The sequence below is a fragment of the Myxine glutinosa genome, chromosome 3, assembly GCF_964187855.1.
Source record: "Myxine glutinosa chromosome 3, kmMyxGlut1.1, whole genome shotgun sequence".
In the NCBI taxonomy this organism is placed as follows: domain Eukaryota; kingdom Metazoa; phylum Chordata; class Myxini; order Myxiniformes; family Myxinidae; genus Myxine; species Myxine glutinosa.
In genome coordinates this window covers 170,257,606-170,264,394 of record NC_136263.1, presented here as the reverse complement: position 1 = coordinate 170,264,394, position 6,789 = coordinate 170,257,606, and positions in this window count along the sequence as shown.

Genomic DNA, 6,789 nt, shown 5'->3' with positions numbered 1-6,789 from the left:
GGATGCCCAGTCGGCGACTGGCTTTGGTGGCCAGATTTGAAATGTGGTTTTCCCAGGAAAGATCACGGCAGATAGTGAGACCCAAAAGCTTGAGTGACAGAACTTCTTGGAGAGGATTATTCAGAAAGTGGGTGGGAGGGTTGTTCAGTCGGTCTTTTCGCAGAGACATCGTAAGAGTGTGAGATACGTCAGGATTGAAAGACATGTTCCATTTGTTTGCCCAGTCTGTGATTTTGTCCAGGTCTGCAGAGAGTGAGGAGGCTGCAGACTGCCGATCTGAGGGATGAGGAATGAAGCGACAGAGAGTAGAGTCATCAGCAAAGAGATAGAGAGGATTTTCAAGAGAGTCAGAGAGATCATTGATGAAGACCAGAAAAAGCACGGTGCCCAGAACACTGCCTTGGGGAACTCCAGCCTGAACAGGAAGAGGATATGAGAGAAACCCATTCAGGGCACACGTTGACTACGACTAGAGAGGACGTCCGCCAGCCATGTGTTTAGATTTCCATGGATACCAAAGGAGGAGAGTTTGGTGAGCAGAGCAGGGTGCCACACCATATCGAAGGCACATGATATGTCAAGGGAGACAGCTCTAATTTCCTGTTTGGCATTGAGGACCTCCATCCATTGTTGAGAAGCCAGAAGCAGCATGTCCGGAGTAGAGTGACCAGGTCTGAAACCAAATTGATGATCAGAGATCAAGCCATTGGAGAAGAGGAAAGATTTCATATCTGAAGCAATGATGGATTCCTTGACTTTGCTGATAATTGGGAGAAGGCTGATTGGTCTGTAGTTGCTAGGATCTGTTTTTGCACCTTTTTTGTGCAAAGCGGTGATGTTGGCTGATTTCCAAGCAAATGGAAGATGACCTTGAGCAAAAGAGAGGGTGAAGAGAACAGAGAGAGGGAGTGAAAGAGCGGAATAACAGGATTTTAGGACCCGTGGGCTGATGCCGTCAGGTCCAGTTGCAGAATCAGAGTCGAGGGTTGACAGAAACTTTTCCACATTGTCAGGAGGAAAGGACACAGAGTCCAGGAGCAGATGGGTACGAATGGGTACGGTGGGTACAGAGAGGGATGGGTTTGGGACACAAGATTTAGAGGCAAACACAGAGTTGAGGCATCCAGCTTTTTCATGTGCGGAGTCAGCCGTGTAGCAGTTTGAGGTGAGGGGGGGGGGATGGAGGGGGAGCAAACACCAGAAACAGATTTGACCAGACGCCACCAGGATTTGGAAGAGTCAAGATCTTTAAAAGTACCCTATTAGTACGCACGGACGGTACTAATAAGTGCACGACCTTATTAGAACAGATAAGAAAGTTCGGTCTTGAGAACGGAGAGATATTGTTTCCTGGCTCTCGTGAGGGTGGACACACACTTGTTTCGGGCTTTGTGAAAGGAAAGGAGATTTCCTTCCGTTGGATTTGCTTTCCAGGAGACGAAAGCAAGTTGTTTCTGGGCAACAGCCTCACCACAAGATTCCGTGTACCATGGACGGGAGAAAGGGTATTACCTTTAAACCTTTACCTTTGCAACCTTTAAAAAATCATATCAAATTCCCGCCATTTTGTTTGCTACATGCGGACCTCAGACTATATAGGGATATATTATAGACTTAATGGTTCAAAGGGTTCTGTTCCAATTGTAGTGAGGGTCGAAGGGGTTTTAAAGGTCAGCAGGCTCTTTAGGGGTGTAAGAAGGCGAAAGAGTTGAATGGGTAAAGGGATTGATAAAAGGGTCTCAAGGTGTCTCATGGTGGTGCATTGACGGCTTTGTGATTACTGTCAGAAAATTATTATAAAAAGATTACTGGAGAATAATTTCAAAAGTTTTCAAGTTTTTAGCTTTTATGGGTTGTACGTAATTAGGGGGACATAATGACGTCACAATGCACTTTCACTTTCTCTGAATTTAAAGCAAACTTCATTTAGCGAAAATAAATCAAATTTCAAGTTGATCCTCTTCAAATGTGGAGCTTGTATCTGCATTTCTGTACTACAGTCACGTGAAAAAGTAAGTACACCCCATGTAAAGTTTTGACTTTTTCAACATATTTCAACATGCAGCTATTTGATCTTCATTTCAACAATATTGATAGATAAAGGTAAGATAATAAATAGGTTGATAGATAACAAATATCATGAAACATTTACATTTTTGAGTCCATTGTATAATTTAAATAAACATAAATGCAAATTTCGCATGTGGAAAAAGTAAGTACACCCCTACATTTATCACTCCTTCAAATACCTAAAATTACAATCAGGTGCACCAGCTCAGGTGCAAATGCTTAGAACATCGTTAGAGAAGATCTTGGAGGAACCTGTCTTATTTAAGCCTCAGACATTTAGTTTGGTTTGCTCTTGGTTGTTGAAGTGTGCGGCGTCACCATGCCCAGATCAAAAGAGCTCTCTGAGGCCTTCAGCAAGAAGGTTATAGATGCCTACAAGTCTGGGAAGGAATTTAAAAAGATCTCCAAACAATTTGAAATCAATCATTCGACTGATGGGAAGATCATCTACAAGTGGAGAAGATTCCAAACAACTGCCAACTTGTTCAGGCCAGGCCACCCCAGCAGGTTCAGCCCAAGAGCAGACCGCAAGATGCTATGCTGAGATGCTATGCTATGCTGATAGAAGTCTCTAAGAGCCCCAGAATGTCATCACGGGACCTACAGGTAGCTCTTGCCACTGTTGATGTCAAAGTGCACCAGTCTACCATTAGAAAGAGGTTGCACAAATTTGATCTACATGGGAGGTGTGCCAGGAGGAAACCTTTGCTCTCCAGAAAGAACATCAGGGCAAGACTAAAGTTTGCCAATGAACACGTAGGCATAGACCAGCACTTCTGGAACAATGTGCTCTGGACAGATGAGTTAAAGGTAGAGCTATTTGGCCACAGTACCAGAAGACATGTTTGGCGAAAACGAAAGACAGCATTTGACCACAAGAACCTGATACCAACTGTAAAGCATGGTGGTGGAAATATTATGGTTTGGGGCAGCTTTGCTGCATCAGGGCCTGGGCAGCTCACCATCATATAATGCACGATGAATTCTTCATTGAACCAGAGGGTGCTTAAGGATAATGTGAGGCCATCTGTCGGAATGTTGATGCTCAACCGAAGGTGGACCTTGCAACATGAAAACGACCCTAAACATACCAGTAAATCCAACAAGGAATGGCTGAAAAGAAAGAAACGGAGGGTTCTGGAATGGCCAAGTCAAAGCCCGGATCTAAATCCCATCGAGATGTTGTGGGGGGATTTGAAACGACCTGTGCATGCAAGAAACCCCTCAAACATCACACAGCTGAAAGAATTCTGCATGGAAGAGTGGGCAAAAATTTCTCCCAGTCGATGTCAGAGACTGGTAGACAGCTATAAGAAACGCCTACTTGAGGTTGTTTCTGCCAAAGGGGGCAATACCACCTATTAGAGCCAAGGGTGTACTTACTTTTTCCACTTGCGAAATTTGCATTTATGTTTATTTAAATTATACAATGGACTACAAAATGTAAATGTTTCATGATGTTTGTTACATTATATCACCTTTATCTATCAATATTGTTGAAATGAAGATCAAATAGCTGTATATTGAAATATGTTGAAAAAGTCAAAACTTTACATGGGGTGTACTTACTTTTTCACGTGACTGTATATTGGTTTTGTTGTTGGTTTAAAGTAAATTTGTAACCTTATAACATTTTATTTCTCATTTACTGTGCGGTCCATTATCCTGGATCCGATTGACTCTATTTCACATTGTACTCCCTGTTGTAAATCTCGGACACAGGTGAAGCATTTCAGGCATTTTTGTGCTTGGAGTTATGGATTTACTTTTTTACTTTTGGGTAAAAGAAAAATAAATAATTTTATTTCTTTGAATAATTTATTACTTTAATTTATTTAAATTTATTTAAAAATAATTTATTTATTTAAATTTATTTAAATTTAAAATTTTTATTTTATTTAAATTTATTGTTTGGGTAATTTGGGTAATTTCGGTAATTATCCAAATTAAGACCCAAATTTTACCCAAAACCCAAATTTGGGTTTTGGTAACCCAAATTTAAATTTGGGTAATTTATTTAAAAATATTTTTTTTTTTTTTTTTTATTTTTTTTATTTTTTTTTTTTTTGTATATAATATCGAGGCTCGTGAAAGAGCGAACATTAATCACACAGAAAGACAAACCGACACATAAAACATATAACATAGGGAGCGGTAGACAAGATGGGGAGAGAGGGGGAAGGACACAAACACAACATTTGAGAGCAGGGACCGAGAGACATGGAGACATCGAGAGATCTGAGAGAGGGCGAGGGCTTTGGGGGGGGGGGGCGTGGGAAGGGGGCAGTGGGAGAGGTATAAAACATATGGACACTGCCAGGACTTCCAGGAAAGAAGTTGGAATTTCAAACAAGGTGGATCTGGGGTGAATTAGCGGGGGTAGAAAAGATCAAGGTTTTGGATGGGGGAAGATAAGAGATGGTGGTGAACAGCTGTTTTAAAGACCTGGAGGGAGGAGTGGGATTGAAGGGAGTGAGGGAGTTTGTTCCAGAGGCGGGAGAAAAGAGGAATGAAAGAGTGAAGGTGAGCGGAGAGCCGAGATTTCGGCAGTTTAACCATCAGAGGGTTGCTGGCAGATCTTGTGCGACCTGTAGGAATATTTGGGGGACAGAGCACAGAGAGAGCTGGGGGTGCAAGGCCGGAGAGGAGTCGGTAGAAGACAGAAAGACCACCTACCTGCCTGCGGTGAGTGAGTGAAAGGCCCTCAGAGATAGCTTCATCGCGGGAGATTCCAATAATTCTGAAAGCTTTGGTTTCAACAGCGTGAAGCCGAGCTAGGTGTGAGGCAGGAGCACCGGCCCATAGGGGAGAACAGTATTCCATTGAGCTGCGGATGAAAGCCTTGTATGTGGTGAGGAGCTCAGGTGTGCCGAGGAAGGACTTCGCACGACGGAGGATGCCCAGTCGGCGACTGGCTTTGGAGGCCAGCTTGGAAATGTGGTTTTCCCAAGAAAGATCATGGCAGATAGTGAGACCCAAAATCTTGAGGGACAGAACTTCTTGGAGAGGATTGTTGAGAAAGTAGATGGGAGGGTTGTCCAGTCGATCTTTTCGGAGAGACATAGTAAGAGTGTGAGATTTGTCAGGATTGAAAGACATGTTCCACTTGTTTGACCAGTCTGTGATTTTGTCCAGGTCTTCAGAGAGTGAGGAGGCAGCAGACTGCCGATCTGAGGGAAGAGGAATGGAGCAGCAGAGAGTGGAGTCATCAGCAAAGAGATAGAGAGGATTTTCGAGAGAGTCAGAGAGATCATTGATGAAGACCAGAAAAAGCACGGGGCCCAGAACACTGCCTTGGGGAACTCCAGCCTGAACAGGAAGAGGAGATGAGAGAAACCCATTCAGGGCCACACGTTGACGACGACTAGAGAGGAAGTCCGCCAGCCATGCGTGGAGATTTCCATGGATACCAAAGGAGGAGAGTTTGGTGAGCAGAGCGGGGTGCCAGACCGTGTCGAAGGCACGTGATATGTCGAGGGAGACAGCTCTAAGGCTTGTAATAGGGGGCTTGTAATAGGGGACACACATGGGCACACACAAACGGACACTGAGCTTGGGAAGTGCCGTCACTTCCTGGGATACTCTGGACACCAGCGACGTCGCAACATTGGCGCCGCTTTTCTCACCGTACTCACCAGGGGACGTTAAGGTGGGTGGAGAGCAATTATAAAAATAATGTCATGGAATTGCACAATGAGATCTCCATTCCACCCTCATTATCCACCTCCTCCCCCCTTACCTCTCTCAGCTATAAATACGAATACACTGACCAAAGCACGATGTACACACCAGACTCGATTCAAGGTGTGCACGACCTCCGTCTCCTTCACCTGAAGATCATGAAGCTCTCCCTCGTAGTCGCTCTCATCATCGGCATCTCAGTTGTGGAACTCCCACATGGAGATGGTAAAAATCTCACAACTTCGACAACTTTCGATGTAAAGTCAGTGGACATTTACACTGTTTCATGAATACTTCAAGTCAGTTTTTTGTAAATTATTTTATGAATTGATTCTTTGTTTGATTGTTTTCTGTATAATGTGTTTTATTTCCGTTTTCCCAGCAGCTAAAAAGATTTGCCCTCCGAAGATGAACCAGAAATGCATCAAAACAAGCATTACGCCAAGGTCCCCCGTCGGGGAAGTGATGTGAGTTGACAAAGTGGAAGACGCAGAAAACATGCTATGATATGATATTTCGCTCACAAGGTTCAGACATACATGGAGGCGGCCATCTTGGATTTTGACGTGGCGACCCAATTTTCAAAAGCGTTCTTCCTTGTGCCTTGATACACCCAAACACCAGATTAGAAGTTGGTACTTCGCTTATTTTTCAAGATATTTCGCTCACAAGGTTCAGACATATATATGGTGGCGGCCATATTGGATTTGACGTGGCGACCCAATTGTCAATAGCCTTCTTCCGTATGCCAAGATACACCCACACACCAGATTAGAAGTTGGTACTTCGCTTATTTTTCAAGATATTCCTCTCACAAGGTTCAGACATGCATGGCGGGGGCCATCTTGGATGTTGATGTGGCGATCCAATTTTCAATCGTCTTCTTCCTTGTGCCTCGATACACCCACACACCAGATTAGAAGTTGGTACTTCGCTTATTTTTCAAGATATTCCACTCACAAGTTTCAGACATACATGGCATCAGACATACATGGTGGCGGCCATTTTGGATTTTGACGTGGGTTGCACCCACACCAA